We start from the raw sequence: 1,177 nt of genomic DNA, 5'->3' as shown, positions 1-1,177 counted from the left end.
CCGATATATTTTCATGAATTTGCTGAAGGACTCTCTTTGCCCACTACTACCCAAATTCAATGCGATCAGCATAGCACAGTGAACTATGCTAGCAAATTCCCTACCGCACACTCCCAAGCCGATATACGCAGAACTCTTGCGCCCTCTGCACTACCTGTTGGCTATTTCTGTGCAGCCTGTTGAGACCAGATCATTGTAACTTAACATGAAGCATGAATTCTATATCGTTATCCTGAAATTACACCACTTTTAAATGGTTTTATCCCAGAAAATACTCCATCTTGTTTTATTTGGCACATCTCTAGATTGTGAATCTGACAAAAATATTTGCAGCTTTCTCAGCTAAGTGGTCTGCTGCCATTTCTGAAATTTTTCATGTCACTACAGCTGAAACCCCGATTAAATTTGAGCAAGTAAGATAAAGCCAACACACGTAAACTGAGGAGTGACCCTAGCCCTGCATGTTTTCCCTGGTCTGTGAAACTGTAATGCAAAGTTTTCAAGTAAGAAAAAAACATAGGAACACTTAGGCAGTAATAAAAGCTAAACTAGGAAAAATATAAGCTAGAAAAATGTCTGGAGAAGACGTCAACCCACAAAGACTTTTATAACCTTAACACACAGAAAACTTATCTGAGAACATGGCAACTTTCTTCTGCTTCTAGAACTTTACAAAGCACAGCTGTGAAGGCCAGAACAGCCACATGCTGGCAAAGCAGCAGACGTAACAAGGCAACAAATTCCACTGTAAACACCAGCGTTTCAAGATAACAGTATTCCTTGCCCTGCAGTGGCCCAGAGATGTTGCAATCACAAACCAAGCTGTTCTTGTGAGCAGCTTCATACACGAAAAAAGCAAAAGTTCCAGAAACTTGTACAACTAACTTGTATACTCATGTCAATAATTAATGGTGCCTAGGATAAGATATACAGGCACGATGCCCCTGCATCCGTTGTTGCTAGGACAGCAGACACCAGTAACTGGACCAAACTGCTGTGGTGGTGTTTTGTTTTGTTTTGTTTTTTTAATAGACAGCCAAGGGGAAAGCCCTGCGGAGGCTCTCCGGAGATTTCTGCGCTTCTGAAGCAGTACTACGGGGCCTCTGCCGGAGACTCTGCACGCACGGCTCCGACCCTGCCCAGCTGAGCCCTCAGCCAGGCCCGCCCCGGCGGGGAG

This window comes from Egretta garzetta, unplaced genomic scaffold (genome assembly GCF_000687185.1).
Source record: "Egretta garzetta isolate BGI_Z169 unplaced genomic scaffold, ASM68718v1 scaffold256, whole genome shotgun sequence".
In the NCBI taxonomy this organism is placed as follows: domain Eukaryota; kingdom Metazoa; phylum Chordata; class Aves; order Pelecaniformes; family Ardeidae; genus Egretta; species Egretta garzetta.
The sequence above is the reverse complement of the archived record's forward strand: the minus strand, read 5'-3'. Positions refer to the sequence as shown.